At 42.2% G+C, this 18967-nt stretch overlaps 1 protein-coding gene and 1 long non-coding RNA gene across 3 annotated transcripts in view; one reads left to right on the top strand and one right to left on the bottom strand.

Moving 5' to 3' along the window:
* LOC133539116 (uncharacterized) overlaps positions 1-18967 on the bottom strand; it is a 1110877-nt gene that overhangs the window by 406198 nt on the left and 685712 nt on the right. The gene's annotated exons all lie outside the window — the stretch shown is intronic.
* The window catches only part of smad1 (SMAD family member 1), a 126495-nt gene that overhangs the window by 1874 nt on the left and 105654 nt on the right, over positions 1-18967 (top strand). For both annotated transcript variants that reach the window (XM_061881190.1, XM_061881192.1), the window contains exon 2: positions 5863-5939. The gene's annotated coding sequence lies outside the window, so the exon portion shown is untranslated. The remainder of the gene's footprint in view (positions 1-5862; positions 5940-18967) is intronic.

The following is an 18967-nucleotide window of genomic DNA, read 5'->3' on the forward strand; positions in this document are numbered from 1 at the left end:
GAGTTTCTCCCATTTGTTTCAGTTTGGAAATGAAAATTAAGCCTCTTAAAAGTAACTCACTGCAGCCAATTTGGTCACGGGGATGATGGAAGCTTCCTGTTATCTTGGACACAGCCGTGCCCTCTGAGTCACTTTTAAATCACGTTATATGGCCTCCGTGCACACACACACACACACATGCGCGAGTGTGTGTGTGTGTGTGTGTGTGTGTGTGTGTGTGTGACCCCTGCAGGAACTTTGTCATTCCAACACACAAAACAAAAAGGCATTTTAAACATCAAGCTACCGTTTATCAGTGACATTAATTCATGTTTGACCACTTTGAACACAGTTAAACCCCCCCCCCCCACCCCCCCACCTACCCTTCCTCCATGAGTGTAAGCGCCACACGGAAACATGAAAGCGGGCGTCTTGACCCGAGTGGAACTCACTGTTCCTAAATCATTCTTAAAATGAGAGCCGTGCTGCCTTGTTGGGGCGGATAATCCCCCATGAAACAGGAAAGATTTCCAGCTAAGCTATGGTGGAATGTCCACTCAGGACAAGGTGGAGGGACGTGAGTGGACCAAAGGTTTCTTCTTCTTCAACTTCACTCTGCCTTTCTGCTCCAATTAGACACAAGAACCAACGTCTCCTGTTTACACTTTTACCAATCAACTCTTGTTTTGAAACCACTTCTTGTTGACTCAGTTTTACTGTCACACTTTTCTCTCTGCCTGTCCCCTCTTAAACCAAACCCCATCACTAATCTTGTTGTTTTTTGTAATTGTTCTATATTTTCTTTTGTCTGTCCCTTTTTGAGATGAAGCAAACACGTTGCAAGCACTTTAACTGGCTTGTTTTTCTTCCCTCTTTTCCGACACCGACGTTGTTACCTCTTGTTCGGGCTCCAGTACTCTGGAATGCCCTCCCGGTAACAGTTGGAGATGCCACCTCAGTAGAAGCATTTAAGTCTCACCTTAAAACTCATTTGTATACTCTAGCCTTTAAATAGACTCCCTTTTTAGACCAGTTGATCTGCCGTTTCTTTTCTTTTTCTCCTATGGCCCACTCTCCCTTGTGGAGGGGGTCCGGTCCGGTCCGATCCGGTGGCCATGTACTGCTTGCCTGTGTATCGGCTGGGGACATCTCTGCGCTGCTGATCCGCCTCCGCTTGGGATGGTTTCCTGCTGGCTCCGCTGTGAACGGGACTCTCGCTGCTGTGTTGGATCCGCTTTGGACTGGACTCTCGCGACTGTGTTGGATCCATTATGGATTGAACTTTCACAGTATCATGTTAGACCCGCTCGACCTCCATTGCTTTCCTCCTCTCCAAGGTTCTCATAGTCATTATTGTCACCGACGTCCCACTGGGTGTGAGTTTTCTTCGCCCTTATGTGGGCCTACCGAGGATGTCGTAGTGGTTTGTGCAGCCCTTTGAGACACTAGTGATTTAGGGCTATATAAGTAAACATTGATTGATTGATTGATTGTTAGAACTCTTAGCCCTTTCTTCAACTTCTGCCCAGCCGAGGGTCCTAGAACCCACGTCTATTGCTGATCCTATTTCATCATGTTGTGTACTCTTGTCTCTCCGTCCCCTCTTCAGCTAAAGGAACATTTGACATCTCTCAGATTTTTGTCTACGTTTGTACTCGGGGTCTCAAGAAAAGTTTTAAGATAATATTAGTGCCTTCTCTTGTGTTTATTATTTTCTCGGTCTGTCCACGTATTGTACTGTCTGGTTTAAATAGAACACGCTCGCAACTGCAGCTAAAATGGTACATTTGCCGTGTTGCTAGGCAGAATTGCCGGGGCGCGATCATTTGTGCCCACGAAAAGGAAGTTAGATTGTACTAAACCAGGGGTGTCCAAACTTTTTCCACTGAGGGCTGCACACTGAAAAATCAAAGCAAGCGGGGACCATTTTGATATTTTTTATTTTAAAAACCAATATAATAAATGTATTAAAAAAAAGTATACATTTAGGCCTCCACTCTGTCTTGATCCCGGTGAACACAAAGGGTTTTGGTCAAAAAAGTATTAAAAATGTGTCATTATTTAGTATTATTAGTATTATTTTTTATATTTTTTATTATAACTATTATTTTTCAAACCTTACCTTCCCGTTAAGGTTTATTCAGGTGTACTGGAGAGGAGGCTACGCCGGATAGTCGAACCTCAGATTCAGGAGGAACAGTGTGGTTTTGGTCCTGGTCGTGGAACTGTGGACCAGCTCTATACACTGGGCAGGGTTCTTGAGGGTACATGGGAGTTTGTCCAACCAGTCTACATGTGCTTTGTGGACTTGGAGAAGGCATTGGACCGTGTCCCTCGGGAAGTCCTGTGGGGAGTGCTCAGAGAGTATGGGGTATCGGACTGTCTGATAGTGGCGGTCCACTCCCTGTATGATCAGTGTCAGAGCTTGGTTCGCATTGCTGGTAGTAAGTCGGACACGTTTCCAGTTAGGGTTGGACTCCACCAAGGCTGTCCTTTGTCAGCCATTCTGTTCATAACTTTTATGGACAGAATTTCTAGGCGCAGTCAAGGCCTTGAGGGGTTCCGGTTTGGTGACCGCAGGATTAGGTCTCTGCTTTTTGCAGATGATGTGGTCCTGATGGCTTCATCTGGCCAGGATTTTCAGCTCTCACTGGATCGTTTCGCAGCCAAGTGTGAAGCGACCGGGATGAGAATCAGCACCTCCAAGTCCGAGTCCATGGTTCTCGCCCGGAAAAGGGTGGAGTGCCATCTCCGGGTTGGGGAGGAGACCCTGCCCCAAGTGGAGGAGTTCAAGTACCTAGGAGTCTTGTTCACGAGTGAGGGAAGAGTGGATCGTGAGATCGACAGGCGGATCGGTGCGGCGTCTTCAGTAATGCGGACGTTGTATCGATCTGTTGTGGTGAAGAAGGAGCTGAGCCGGAAGGCAAAGCTCTCAATTTACCGTTTGATCTACGTTCCCATCCTCACCTATGGTCATGAGCTTTGGGTCATGACCGAAAGGATAAGATCACGGGTACAAGCGGCCCAAATGAGTTTCCTGCGCCGTGTGGCGGGTCTCTCTCTTAGAGATAGGGTGAGAAGCTCTGCCATCCGGGAGGAACTCAAAGTAAAGCCGCTGCTCCTTCACATCGAGAGGAGCCAGATGAGGTGGTTCGGCCATCTGGTCGGGATGCCCCCCGAACGCCTCCCCAGGGAGGTGTTTAGGGCACGTCCAACCAGTAGGAGACCACGGGGAAGACCCAGGACACGTTGGGAAGACTATGTCTCCCGGCTGGCCTGGGAACGCCTCGGGATCCCCCGGGAGGAGCTGGACCAAGTGGCTGGAGAGAGGGAAGTCTGGGCTTCCCTGCTTAGGCTGGTGCCCCCGCGACCCAACCTCGGATAAGCGGAAGATGATGGATGGATGTTTATTCAAAGTTTAAATCTCTAGATCAACATTAGGTCCATCTGTCAATTTTTTTTTAAACATTTAAGTTGTATGCCCTTTTTGTCAAAGAAAAACCCAGGTTTTTTATGGAAAAAAAAAACACCTATTTTCCCCCAATTAGATTTTAAAGTGGAATATTTGATATTGTAAAATAATTGGATCCTTAAAAAGGTCAATAACTCATAACAACATTGACATTTTTTGAGCAATGACACATACAAAAAAAAATCCCACTAACATTATTGGGGATCCAAAAGGGTTCCACTCATTAAAGTGTTAAAAAATAAATTATATATTTATTTTTTACCGTTTACTTTAAGCACAATAATCTCAAGATCAGCTTCAGATCCATCCTTTAAATTATAAGTTTGATTGTTGTTTTTTTGTTCGTTCGTTTTAGGCCCTTCTTAAAAAAAAAAAACAGCTCAGTTTTTTAAATGGCAAACACAAAATATGCAACATTTTCCCCAAAGAATATCTCAAAGTGGAATATTCAATGTGACGTAATTGGTGCCTTGAATAGGTCAATAATTCATAATGATATTGATTTTGATTCATTATTATTTTTTAAAGGCCTACTGAAATGAGATGTTCTTATTTAAACGGGGATAGCAGGTCCATTTTGTGTGTCATACTTCATCATTTCGCCATATTTTTGCTGAAAGGATTTAGTAGAGAACATCCACCATAAAGTTTGCAACTTTTGGTCGCTAATAAAAAAGCCTTGCCTGTACCGGAAGTAGCAGACGATGTGCGCGTGACATCACGGGTTGTAGGGCTCCTCACATCTGAACATTGTTTATAATGTAGCAAGCACGATTTGGACCGAGAAAGCGACAATTTCCCCATTAATTAGAGCGAGGATGAAAGATTCGTGGATGAGGAAAGTGAGAGTGAAGCACTAAAAGGAAAAAAAAGGCGACGGCAGTGGAAGCGATTCAGATGTTATTGGACACATTTACTAGGATAATTCTGGACAATCCCTTATCTGCTTATTATGTAAATAGTGTTTTAGTGAGATTATAAAGTCATACCTGAAAGTCGGAGGGCTGCGGTGACCGCCAGTGTCTCTGAGAGAAGCCAATGGAGTAGCCAAGATCACAGCTGCATTTTTGACAGCTGCTGCAGGAGGACGCTAACTCCGCTCTAGTGTCCGGTAAGAGACGACTTAATATCACAATTTTCTCATCCAAAAACTTGCTGGTTGACATGTGGTAGAGAAACATGTTCGCTAAAGCTTCACAACAAACAAAGAAACACCGGCTGTGTTTCGGTTGCTAAAGACAGCTGCAATCCACCGCTTTCCACCAACAGCATTCTTCTTTGACGTCTCCATTATTAATTGAACAAATTGCAAAAGATTCAGCAGCACAAATGTCCAAAATACTGTGTAATCATGCGATAAAAACAGACTACTTTTTTCCTACATTTGACCTGTTTGCTCTTTTATACCTCGTTTGTTTTTTTTTGGTTTTTTATCGTATTTTTAGAATGTGTTGTGGGGCCATTAAAAAATGACCTGTGGGCCGCAAATGCCCCCCGGGCCGCACTTTGGACACCCCTGTACTACGCAACCTGTTTCGCAACCTTGTAAGGTTTCTTCTTATCGTTTCATTTTTGTGTGCGACTTTTGAGTTGTATTTTTGCCCAAAGCTGACACAGCAACAAAGAAAACACAGTGCCCTCTGCTGGATGTAAAAGGGCACTGCCCCCCCATGCCCCTCTGATGCAGCCACCCGGCCTCGACTCGCCATGTAAGTACGAATGGTAAATATTAGTAAATAGTGTTTATTGCCTATTTATTTTGATGTCTTTTCCCTTCCACTCCTGCCAGTTCAGGTGTCCCGCCCACCCACCTGGCTCGCTGTGCTGCCCCCACCGGCCCCATGTGCGGGGCCCTCAGCCAGCTCCCTGTCAGTTAGTGTGGATCTCCCAGTTGGAAGTGTTGGAGCTATAAGATGGCCATCATGTGTTGTGTTGCCTTGGCGTGCACTCTGGCTGGCCGCTACTCCACCCGACTCATGACTCCAAACCTCTTCTGGCGGATTGTTTGCTTTGCCGCGATGCTCCAATCACCTTCATGGGTTCGATATTATTGTTGTGACACTTATGGTCAGCAGGATTTGCACGCAAACACTATCATTGTTGACATGAAAAGGAACTATGCACTTCTCCGAGTCTCTTATAAACACTCGCATGCTTGCCTGGGCCAAACCCAACCTCAACTCCCACTTAAACTAAACCTGAGATGGAACCTGCGACCCCAGAACCTCACAGAAACCACCGCTGGTCCTCTTTGTGAACCATTGTTGAGGTTTTCGTTCTGACCCTTTGGCGCTTACGTGACTCCTCGCTCAGCCTCCGTGCATGCTCGTTCAACCTTTCTTTTTTTTGTTGTTATTGGTTTTTCAAACAGTGCAAGTGTGAAGGTAATTTGACATGTGCTGTTCTTTCAGGGTTGGATTTTCCATTCGAATTTGCCAGAGGCTCGCTCGATCAGGTTCTGCCAGAAGACCTTTGGCAACTTTCTCAGGTACAACACTGACATCTTGTGGGTGCTTTGAGGATGTACACATAAACTGGCTACAAACATTTCTCTACATGTACAAACCAAACCCCCTGGCAAAAATACTATGGATTATTCAGAGCTGGAGTTTAATCATTTAGTTGTTTTATTTTGTACAAAAACGCAGTCATTAAAGAAAATCATTTCTGGTAGTCAGTAACAGTTTTCATTTTTAGATCCAACAGAGTCAATCAATCAATCAATGTTTACTTATATAGCCCTAAATCACTAGTGTCTCAAAGGGCTGCACAAACCACCACGACATCCTCGGTAGGCCCACATAAGGGCAAGGAAAACTCACACCCAGTGGGACGTCGGTGACAATGATGACTATGAGAACCTTGGAGAGGAGGAAAGCAATGGATGTCGAGCGGGTCTAACATGATACTGTGAAAGTTCAATCCACAATGGATCCAACACAGTCGCGAGAGTCCAGTCCAAAGCGGATCCAACACAGCAGCGAGAGTCCCGTTCACAGCGGAGCCAGCAGGAAACCATCCCAAGCGGAGGCGGATCAGCAGCGCAGAGATGTCCCCAGCCGATACACAGGCAAGCAGTACATGGCCACCGGAACGGACCGGACCCCCTCCACAAGGGAGAGTGGGACATAGAAGAAAAAGAAAAGAAACTGGTCTAAAAAGGGAGTCTATTTAAAGGCTAGAGTATGCAAATGAGTTTTAAGGTGAGACTTAAATGCTTCTACTGAGGTAGCATCTCGAACTGTTACCGGGAGGGCATTCCAGTGTACTGGAGCCCGAACGGAAAACGCTCTATAGCCCGCAGACTTTTTTTGGGCTTTGGGAATCACTAACAAGCCGGAGTCCTTTGAACGCAGATTTCTTGCCGGGACATATGGTACAATACAATCGGCAAGATAGGATGGAGCTAGACCGTGTAGTATTTTATACGTAAGTAGTAAAACCTTAAAGTCACATCTTAAGTGCACAGGAAGCCAGTGCAGGTGAGCCAGTACAGGTATATATGTATGTATATATGTATATAAAGGTATATACAGTATAGGTATATATGTATGTATATATGTATATAAAGGTATATACAGTATAGGTATATATGTATGTATATATGTATATAAAGGTATATACAGTATAGGTATATATGTATGTATATATGTATATAAAGGTATATACAGTACAGGCGTAATGTGATCAAACTTTCTTGTTCTTGTCAAAAGTCTAGTAGCCGCAGAGTGAAAATAATATGGCATCAATTTATGACAAAAAAAAAAAATGGAACCAACCTGTATCAGACTTGAGTTGCTCGTTAGTCTGCAGTTGAACAGGAGTGTTCACGCCACCGAGAGCTGTTGCGCCGTGTGGAATGACATGACTCACGGCTCTAACGAGAGAAATTAATGAGACTTGCTTCGCCCTGCTGCTCTTTCGCTCCCCAAAAACCGCCACTGTCTTAATATTTGAAAATGTTGTAGATCGCTGTATATCTGGGATATACTTAAGTTACGTCCACATCACAGACATGCTGACAACGCTCCAGACAATGGCATGCGTCCTATTTACATCCGGTTTTGGCAGCTCTGTTTTCATTGATTTTAAGGATTCATCAGACCTGGAGTATAATCATTTAGTAGTTTTATTTTGTACAAAAAAATCAGTCATTTAAAAAAATAAATTGTGGTAGTCAGTAACAGTGTCATTTTTAGATCAAGCAGAGTGAAAATAATATGGCATCAATTTATGACAAAAAAAATATGAAATTACCCTGTATCGGATTTAATTTGCTCGTTAGTCTGCAGTTAAACAGGAGCGTTCACGCCACCGAGAGCTGTTGCACCATGTGGATTGACATGAATCACGGCTGTAACGGAAAGATTAACGAGACTTGAGTGAAAACAATATGGAATCAATCAATTTCGAACAAAAAAAATATGGATCCACCCTGTATCAGATTGAATTTGCTCGTTAGTCTGCAGTTAAACGGGAGTGTTCACGCCACCGAGAGCTGTTGCACCGTGTGGATTGACATGAATCACGGCTCTAACGAGAGGATTAACTAAACGCTTAGTGTTCACATGCGTGGACAGCACCTATTAGCTCTTATTTCCAAAATTGTGTACACTACTGAATTGGGGTCTAATGGCCGCTTATGTGGACACTTATACTGCCATCTGGTGGTGTCAAAAGAGTATAACGTACAATGGAATTTGGGGGAAAAAGTGTAAAAAATAATAAATAGCTTGTCATTAAACATGAAGTACACGTTTGTGTGCTTATGGACTAAGAACATCATATCAAAAGATGATTCTTAGTCTTTATTCTAATTAGGGTTGAATAAGCCCGAATAGCTAAGAGAAATAGAAAAATCATGTACACAAACAGCTTGGGCCTTAAGAGGATTAACGAGACTTGCTTCACCTGCTGCTTAATATTTGAACATTTTATGGATCGCTGTATATCTGGGATACTCTCAAGTTACATTCACATCACAGACATGCTGACAACGCTGCTGACAATGGCATGTGTCCTATTTACAACTGGGTTTTGGCAGCACTGTTTTTATTGATTTTAGGGATTCATCAGACCTGGGGCATATTCATTTAGTTACTTTATTTTGTGCAAAAAAGTCATTTAAGAAAATAAATTGTGGTAGTCAGTAACAGTGTCATTTTTAGATCAAGCAGAGTGAAAATAATATGGCATCAATTTATGACAAAAAAAATATGAAATTACCCTGTATCGGATTTAATTTGCTCGTTAGTCTGCAGTTAAACAGGAGCGTTCACGCCACCGAGAGCTCTTGCACCATGTGGATTGACATGAATCATGGCTGTAACGGAAAGATTAACGAGACTTGAGTGAAAACAATATGGAATCAATCAATTTCGAACAAAAAAAATATGGATCCACCCTGTATCAGATTGAATTTGCTCGTTAGTCTGCAGTTAAACGGGAGTGTTCACGCCACCGAGAGCTGTTGCACCGTGTGGATTGACATGAATCACGGCTCTAACGAGAGGATTAACTAAAGGCTTAGTGTTCACATGCGTGGACAGCACCTATTAGCTCTTATTTCCAAAATTGTGTACACTACTAAATTGGGGTCTAATGGCCGCTTATGTGGACACTTATACTGCCATCTGGTGGTGTCAAAAGAGTATAACGTACAATGGAATTTGGGGAAAAAAGTGTAAAAAATAATAAATAGCTTGTCATTAAACATGAAGTACACGTTTGTGTGCTTATGGACTAAGAACATCATATCAAAAGATGATTCTTTGTCTTTATTCTAATTAGGGTTGAATAAGCCCGAATAGCTAAGAGAAATGTACACAAACAGCTTGGGCCTTAAGAGGATTAACAAGACTTGCTTCACCTGCTGCTTAATATTTGAACATTTTGTGGATCGCTGTATATCTGGGATACTCTCAAGTTACATTCACATCACAGACATGCTGACAACGCTGCAGACAATGGCATGTGTCCTATTTACAACTGGGTTTTGGCAGCACTGTTTTTATTGATTTTAGGGATTCATCAGACCTGGGGTATATTCATTTAGTTACTTTATTTTGTGCAAAAAAGTCAGTCATTTAAGAAAATAAATTGTGGTAGTCAGTAACAGTTTCATTTTTAGATCAAGCAGAGTGGAAACAATATAGAATCAAACAAATTCTGACAAAAAACAAATATGGAACCACTCTGTATCAGATTTGATTTGCTCGTTAGTCTGCAGTTAAACAGTAGCGTTCACGCCACCGAGAGCTGTTGCACCGTGTGGATTTAATGAATCACGGCTCAAACGAGAGGATTAACGAGACTTGCTTCGCCCTGCTGCTCTTTCGCTCCCTAAAAGCCGCCGCTGTCTTAATATTTGAACATTTTGTGGCTCACTGTATATCTGGGGTATACTCAAGTTACGTCCACATCACAGACATGCTGACAACGCTCCAGACAATGGAATGCGTCTCACTTACATCCGGTTTTGGCAGCGCTGTTTTAAATGTTTTAATTTTTTTTTTCAGTGGCCAAGTTTTTGGGGCATCACTTGTCAACAGTGCACAAACAACAGACTATATATTTATCCATTCATACTGTAACGGCCTGCTGGTTGTAAGGTTTTATGTTCGTAATGTCTTGATTTGATGTTTATTTTTCCCTTGATCCGAACACATCGTCCTTGCCTGAAAGCGTTTAGTTTAGTTTTAGTTTAGTTTATTAAGGATCCCCATTAGTCTGCACCGTAGTGGAGACTATTCTTCCTGGTGTCCAGGCAAAAAAACATCACACAATCACAAAACAAAAAGATTACAATGCAGTACAACATGATCAATAATACAATGTTGTAATACATAAATAGCAACAACAAAAACAATAACTTTGAGTTTACATGATAATGTTCATACCAAAGATAAAAAGAGCAATATAAAAATAGATATATATTTTTGCAAAAGTAAAACAAAGAACCAATGGCCTTTAATATACACATTAGTGTACCAAAGACAAAACAAAAAGTGATGAAAAAGTACCATCCATCCATTTCCTACTGCTTGTCCATAATCAATAAAATAGTCAATAATCAATAAAACCATTAGGTAAAATCTAGAATAATCTCTTTACATAATAGGAACTTAGTTCTTGAACATGGTACATTTAAAAGTTTGTATGGTGAAGCAAACTTTCCTTTAAGAAACACAGTAAATTGGAATAATGGGTTGCATCCTTGACAAAAGTCCACATTTTAGTGAAGGTTTGTACACTTTGAACACAATATAAACTACTCCATACACTATATTACCAAAAGTATTTTGACCACCTGCCTTGACTCACATATGAACTTGAAGTGCCATACCATTCCTAACCCATAGGGTTCAGTATGATGTGGGTTCACCTTTTGCAGCTATTACAGCTTCAACTCTCCTGGGAAGGCTGTCCACAAGGCTGCAGAGTGTGTTTATAGGCATTTTCCACCATTCTTCCAAGGTCACACACTGATGTTGGTGGAGAAGGCCTGGCTCTCTGTCTCCGTTCTAATTCATCCCAAAGGTGTTCTATCGGGTTCACGTCAGGACTCTGTGCAGGCCAGTCAAGTTCATCCACACCAGGCTATTCTGCTCTTAGTTTATTCTTAAAACCCACTCTGCTGGTGGTTGATACCAGATTTTGTGGAAGTGGATTCCAGTAAGTGGTTGCCTTATACATAACAGTCTTTCAAAACATCAGTTTTGGGTTTACGATGGGTGAGAGCACCTCTTATGGCTAGGCTGGTACCATAGTTGCGACTGTCACTAGCAAGCAACAGCTGGGAATAAAGATAAGCAAGTTTATATTATGTATAGATTTTTATTTTAATAGAATCAAACTACAAGTTAGTCTTTCACCAACTCTCATTCGTGACAATTAATTTTGAATTATCTCAATGTCGGTCCTAAATGAGCAATGGAGTGCTAGTCTGGCAACTCCGTTTTGGGTAAGCGTATTGGTGGAGAATTGAGAGGTGTTGTTGTGAGAAGCACAAAGACAAAAATGTTTACACTTTTGGAATTGTGTCGTTTGTTAGCATAGATTGGTTATAAAAGTTAAAAATAGCATTGGACTTTGTGTGACTTAGTCCTGGGGCTACAAGACATTATATTACTCTAAGAGGTTTAAAAAAAAACTTATTCTGAAGGTGTGGAGGGTGTGGATTCAGCCCTGGCTGTCCAAAGTCAGGACCTGGGGTGGACCGCTTGTCTGTGCATCGGTTTGGGACGTCTCTGCGCTGCTGACCTGTCTCTGCTCGGGATGGTCTCCTGCTGGACCCACTATGGACTGGACTCTCACTATTATGTTAGATCCACTATGGACTGGACTCACACTATTATGTTAGATCCACTATGGACTGGACTCTCACACTATTATGTTAGATCCACTATGGACTGGACTCTCACACTATTATGTTAGATCCACTATGGACTGGACTCTAACACTATTCAATCAATCAATCAATGTTTACTTATATAGCCCTAAATCACTAGTGTCTCAAAGGGCTGCACAAACCACTACGATATCCTCGGTAGGCCCACATAAGGGCAAGGAAAACTCACACCCAGTGGGACGTCGGTGACAATGATGACTATGAGAACATGATACTGTGAAAGATCAATCCATAATGGATCCCACACAGTCGCGAGAGTCCAGTCCAAAGCGGATCCAACACAGCAGCGAGAGTCCCGTTCACAGCGGAGCCAGCAGGAAACCATCCCAAGAGGAGGCTGATCAGCAGCGCAGAGATGTCCCCAGCCGATACACAGGCGAGCAGTACATGGCCACCGGATCGGACCGGACTCCCTCCACAAAGGAGAGTGGGACATAGAAGAAAAAGAAAAGAAACGGCAGATCAACTGGTCTGAAAAGGGAGTCTATTTAAAGGCTAGAGCATACAAATGAGTTTTAAGGTGAGACTTAAATGCTTCTCCTGAGGTAGCATCTCGAACTGTTACCGGGAGGGCATTCCAGAGTACTGGAGCCCGAAATGAAAAAGCTCTACAGCCCGCAGACTTTTTTGGGGGCTTTGGGGATCACTAATAAGCCGGAGTCCTTTGAAGGCAGATTTCTTGCCGGGACATATGGTACAATACAATCGGCAAGATAGGATGGAGCTAGACCGTGTAGTATTTTATACGTAAGTAGTAAAACCTTAAAGTCACATCTTAAGTGCACAGGAAGCCAGTGCAGGTGAGCCAGTACAGGTATATATGTATGTATATTTGTATATAAAGGTATATACAGTATAGGTATATATGTATGTATATATGTATATAAAGGTATATACAGTACAGGTATATATGTATGTATATATGTATATAAAGGTATATACAGTACAGGCGTAATGTGATCAAACTTTCTTGTTCTTGTCAAAAGTCTAGCAGCCGCATTTTGTACCAACTGTAATCTTTTAATGCTAGACATGGGGAGACCCGAAAATAATACGTTACAGTAATCGAGGCGAGACGTAACAAACGCATGGATAATGATCTCAGCGTCTTTAGTGGACAGAATGGAGCGAATTTTAGCGATATTACGGAGATGAAAGAAGGCCGTTTTAGTAACGCTTTTAATGTGTGCCTCAAAGGAGAGAGTTGGGTCGAAGATAATACCCAGATTCTTTACCGTGTCGCCTTGTTTAATTGTTTGGTTGTCAAATGTTAGAGTTGTATTATTAAATAGAGTTCGGTGTCTAGCAGGACCGATAATCAGCATTTCCGTTTTTTTGGCGTTGAGTTGCAAAAAGTTAGCGGACATCCATTGTTTAATTTCATTAAGACACGCCTCCAGCTGACTACAATCCGGCGTGTTGGTCAGCTTTAGGGGCATGTAGAGTTGGGTGTCATCAGCATAACAGTGAAAGCTAACACCGTATTTGCGTATGATGTCACCTAGCGGCAGCATGTAGATGCTGAAGAGTGCAGGGCCAAGGACCGAACCCTGGGGAACTCCACATGTTACCTTAACGTAGTCCGAGGTCACATTGTTATGGGAGACACACTGCATCCTATCAATAAAGTAAGAGTTAAACCAAGACAGGGCTAGGTCTGACATACCAATTTGTGTTTTGATACGTTCTAATAAAATATTATGATCGACAGTATCGAAAGCAGCGCTAAGATCGAGGAGCAGCAACATAGATGACGCATCAGAATCCATCGTTAGCAATAGATCATTAGTCATTTTTGCGAGGGCTGTCTCCGTCGAGTGATTTGCCCTGAAACCGGATTGAAAGGTTTCACATAGATTGTTAGACGCTAAGTGGTCATTTAACTGCTCCGCAACAATTTTTTCGAGGATTTTTGAAATAAAGGGAAGGTGAGACACCGGTCGGTAGTTTACCATGAGGTCAGGATCGAGGTTAGGTCTTTTAAGAAGAGGATGAATAACCGCTTTTTTGAATGCTAGGGGAACAGTGCCCGAGGAAAGTGATAAGTTTATAATATTTAGCACTGATGGACCTAATAATACAAAGAGCTCCTTGATCAGTTTCCCAGGAAGAGGGTCAAGTAAACATGTTGTTTGTTTTATTCCATTTACACGTTGTAACAATTCCTCTAATGTTATTTCCTCAAAACGAGAGAAACTATTTTGGAGGGCAGTATCCGCCGTATATACAATCGTGTCAGTGTTAACAGAACCCCGTTGTAGCTGGGACGCATTGTCTTTAATCTCCTTTCTAATGACTTCAATTTTCTTACTAAAGAATTGCATAAAGTCATCAGCTGAGTGGGTGGAGCTACTGGAAGGAGTCCCTTGTTGGGTTAGCGATGCTACCGTACTAAACAAAAATTTAGGATCGTTTTTATTACGGTGGATGAGATTTGAGTAATAATTAGCTTTAGCTAAGGTAAGCATGCGTTTATAAGTTATTAAACCATCACTCCATGCTTGATGGTGCACCTCAAGTTTAGTCGTGCGCCATTTGCGTTCCAGCTTTCTGCATAATAATTTCTGAGCTCTAGTTTCTTCTGTAAACCACGGGGTGCGCTTTTTTGGAGCCTTTTTTAACTTTAGCGGTGCTATGTTATCAATGGTTTCGCGCAGGGCGTCGTTAAAGTTGTTAGTGAGGTTATCAATAGAGCCCACATACTTTGGGAATGGTGCCATTACCGAGGGCAGTAGGTCAGCAAGAGTTGTCGTTGTGGTCGTATTAATGTTGCGGCTGCTATAGCAGTTATTATTATTATTAGTTTGATGAACATGCGTCTGAACCTCGAATTTTATAAGGTAATGATCGGACAATACTTTAGTATACGGGAGTATCGTAACTTTGGAAGCGGTGATACCCCTGACAAGCACTAGGTCTATCGTATTACCGTTGCGATGCGTGGGTTCATTTATTATTTGTGTGAGACCACAGCTATCAATTATAGTCTGGAGCGCTACGCACAGTGGGTCTGATGGGGTATTCATATGGATATTAAAGTCCCCCATTATGATTATATTATCGGCGTGTGTCACTAGATCAGCAACGAACTCTGAGAATTCATTGATAAAGTCCGAACAGGGCCCTGGGGGGCGGTAGATAACAGCCAGGTGTAGAGGCAGCGGTGTGACAGACCTCATAGTAAGCACCTCAAACGATTTATATTTGTTATTTATGTTAGGACTAAGGTTAAAATTTTCGTTGTATATTAGTGCGACCCCCCCACCCCTTTTAAGCGGACGGGCAATATGCGCATTCGTATAGTTAGGAGGACATGCCTCATTTAGCGCAAAAAAGCCGTTTGGTTTAACCCAGGTTTCACTGAGACCGATGACGTTAAGATTGTTGTCTCTGATAATATCATTAACTAACAACGTTTTGGGAGACAATGATCTTATGTTTAAAAAACCTATATTATAGGTAGTGGGCTGTTTTAGGGAGTTTTTGATCAAATTATCCGTAGTAGCAATATTAATAATGTTGTGTTTATTATGCCCAGTGCATTTAGTATAGTTACGACCATATCTAGGAATTGATACGACAGGAATGTTCCGATTGTTTGATTGTTGCTTTGATAAACTGCACGCATCATAGTTAGCCACCTCAGTAAAACACATGTCCAACTCTGAAACACTCAAAGCAGAAAAAACTTGTTCTAATTTAACTGACTCCTTACCCAGACCAGTAGTCTCGCATCCTTTATTTAAATCCGTCTTCAGGATGGAGGGAAGTGGTGTTCTGTGGGGATTAGCCTTCTGCTTTGTTTTTAGCCCCGCTCGACATCCGCGTTTCCGATCACACCGCTGGCGTCTGCTCCGTAGACGGCCCCCGCTGCTACTATACTCCGCTGCTTCACAGGCCGCTGGATGTAGCCGCCGACGTATTCCCATGCTAGTTAGCACGGTTAGCACGCACGCGTCTATCAGTCCAAAACGGCCCGATATGTCCATATCCAGAAGTGTCTGGCGGTCGTACGTGATCACGGAGTGACCACGATGCGAGCCAGCCATGAAGTCTGCAGAACTGTCCGGCATTTCCGCCAAATGTTCCATCTTTAGCAAGAGCACCGCAGTGTCGCAGCCCGTCCGGGCGCCGCCATCTTGCTAGTATTATGTTAGATCCACTATGGACTGGACTCTCACTATTATGTTAGATCCACTATGGACTGGACTCTCACACTATTATGTTAGATCCACTATGGACTGGACTCTCACACTAATATGTTAGATCCACTATGGACTGGACTCTCACTATTATGTTAGATCTACTATGGACTGGACTGTCACTATTATGTTAGATCTACTATGGACTGGACTCTCACTATTATGTTAGATCCACTAAGGACTGGACTCTCACTATTATGTTAGATCCACTATGGACTGGACTGTCACTATTATGTTAGATCTACTATTGACTGGACTCTCATTATTATGTTAGATCTACTATGGACTGGACTCTCACTATTATGTTAGATCCACTAAGGACTGGACTCTCACAATATTATGTTAGATCCACTATGGACTGGACTCTCACACTATTATGTTAGATCCACTATGGACTGGACTCACACTATTATGTTAGATCCACCATGGACTGGACTCTCACTATTATGTTAGATCCACTACGGACTGGACTCTCACACTATTGTGTTAGATCCACTATGGACTGGACTCACACTATTATGTTAGATCCACTATGGACTGGACTCACACTATTATGTTAGATCCACCATGGACTGGACTCTCACTATTATGTTAGATCCACTATGGACTGGACTCTCACTATTATGTTAGATGCACTATGGACTGGACTCTCACTATTATGTTAGATCTACTATGGACTGGACTCTCACTATTATGTTAGATCCACTATGGACTGGACTCTCACTATTATGTTAGATCTACTATGGACTGGACTGTCGCTATTATGTTAGATCTACTATGGACTGGACTCTCACTATTATGTTGGATCCACTAAGGACTGGACTCTCACACTATTATGTTAGATCCACTAGGGACTGGACTCTCACTATTATGTTAGATCCACTATGGACTGGACTGTCACTATTATGTTAGATCTACTATGGACTGGACTCTCATTATTATGTTAGATCTACTATGGACTGGACTCTCACTATTATGTTAGATCCACTAAGGACTGGACTCTCACACTATTATGTTAGATCCACTATGGACTGGACTCTCACTATTATGTTAGATCCACTATGGACTGGACTCTCACTATTATGTTAGATCTACTATGGACTGGACTCTCACTATTATGTTAGATCCACTATGGACTGGACTCTCACTATTATGTTAGATCTACTATGGACTGGACTCTCACTATTATGTTAGATCCACTAGGGACTGGACTCTCACACTATTATGTTAGATCCACTATGGACTGGACTCTCACTATTATGTTAGATCCACTATGGACTGGACTCTCACAATATCATGTTAGATCCACTATGGACTGGACTCTCACTATTATGTTAGATCCACTATGGACTGGACTCTCACACTATTATGTTAGATCCACTATGGACTGGACTCTCACACTATTATGTTAGATCCACTATGGACTGGACTCTCACACTATTATGTTAGATCCACCATGGACTGGACTCTCACTATTATGTTAGATCCACTATGGACTGGACTCTCATTATTATGTTAGATCCACTATGGACTGGACTCTCACTATTATGTTAGATCCACTATGGACTGGACTCACACTATTATGTTAGATCCACCATGGACTGGACTCTCACTATTATGTTAGATCCACTATGGACTGGACTCTCATTATTATGTTAGATCCACTATGGACTGGACTCTCACTATTATGTTAGATCCACTATGGACTGGACTCTCACTATTATGTTAGATCCACTATGGACTGGACTCACACTATTATGTTAGATCCACTATGGACTGGACTCACTATTATGTTAGATCCACTATGGACTGGACTCACACTATTATGTTGGATCCACCATGGACTGGACTCTCACTATTATGTTAGATCCACTATGGACTGGACTCTCACACTATTATGTTAGATCCACTATGGACTGGACTCTCATACTATTATGTTAGATCCACCATGGACTGGACTCTCACTATTATGTTAGATCCACTATGGACTGGACTCTCACTATTATGTTAGATCCACTATGGACTGGACTCTCACTATTATGTTAAATCCACTATGGACTGGACTCACACTATTATGTTAGATCCACCATGGACTGGACTCTCACTATTATGTTAGATCCACTATGGACTGGACTCACACTATTATGTTAGATCCACCATGGACTGGACTCTCACTATTATGTTAGATCCACTATGGACTGGACTCACACTATTATGTTAGATCCACTATGGACTGGACTCTCACACTATTATGTTAGATCCACTATGGACTGGACTCTAACACTATTATGTTAGATCCACTATGGACTGGACTCTCACTAGTATGTTAGATCCACTATGGACTGGACTCTCACACTATTATGTTAGATCCACTATGGACTGGACTCTCACACTATTATGTTAGATCCACCATGGACTGGACTCTCACTATTATGTTAGATCCACTATGGACTGGACTCACACTATTATGTTGGATCCACTATGGACTGGACTCACACTATTATGTTAGATCCACCATGGACTGGACTCTCACTATTATGTTAGATCCACTATGGACTGGACTCTCACTATTATGTTAGATCTACCATGGACTGGACTCTCACTATTATGTTAGATCCACTATGGACTGGACTCTCACTATTATGTTAGATCCACTATGGACTGGACTCTCACTATTATGTTAGATCCACTATGGACTGGACTCTCACTATTATGTTAGATCCACTATGGACTGGACTCACACTATTATGTTAGATCCACCATGGACTGGACTCTCACTATTATGTTAGATCCACTATGGACTGGACTCTCACTATTATGTTAGATGCACTATGGACTGGACTCTCACTATTATGTTAGATCTACTATGGACTGGACTCTCACTATTATGTTAGATCCACTATG

The sequence above is a fragment of the Nerophis ophidion genome, linkage group LG20 (genome assembly GCF_033978795.1).
Source record: "Nerophis ophidion isolate RoL-2023_Sa linkage group LG20, RoL_Noph_v1.0, whole genome shotgun sequence".
In the NCBI taxonomy this organism is placed as follows: Eukaryota; Metazoa; Chordata; class Actinopteri; order Syngnathiformes; family Syngnathidae; genus Nerophis; species Nerophis ophidion.